This window comes from Microtus ochrogaster, linkage group LG5 (genome assembly GCF_000317375.1).
Source record: "Microtus ochrogaster isolate Prairie Vole_2 linkage group LG5, MicOch1.0, whole genome shotgun sequence".
In the NCBI taxonomy this organism is placed as follows: Eukaryota; Metazoa; Chordata; class Mammalia; order Rodentia; family Cricetidae; genus Microtus; species Microtus ochrogaster.
The window spans coordinates 12,113,077-12,113,528 of record NC_022031.1 but is presented as its reverse complement, the minus strand read 5'-3'; positions in this window follow the sequence as shown (position 1 = coordinate 12,113,528).

Genomic DNA, 452 nt, shown 5'->3' with positions numbered 1-452 from the left:
CAACCAGTAACTGATGGAAGCAGATGCAGAGCCCACAGCTAAGCACTGGGCTGAGCTCCCTGAATCCAGTCAAAAAGAGGAAGGAGGGATTATATGAACAAAATGGATCAAGATCATTTGGGGAAACCCACAGAGACAGCTGCTGACTTGAGCTAGTGGAAGCTCACTAGTTCTGTATTGATAGCCAGGGAGCCTACTGAGGACTAAACTAGGCCCTCTGAATGTGGGTGACAGTCCTGTGACTTGGGCAGTCTGTGGGGCCACTGGCAGTGAGACCAGGATTTATCCCCAGTACGTGAACTGACTTTAGAGAGCCTATTCCCTATGAAGGGATACCTTACTTAGCTATGATACAGGGTTGGGGGGGGGAGGACCTGGTCCTGCCTCAACTTGATATGTTAGACTTTGTTGACTCCCCATGGAAGGTCTTACCCTTTCTGAGGAGTGGATGG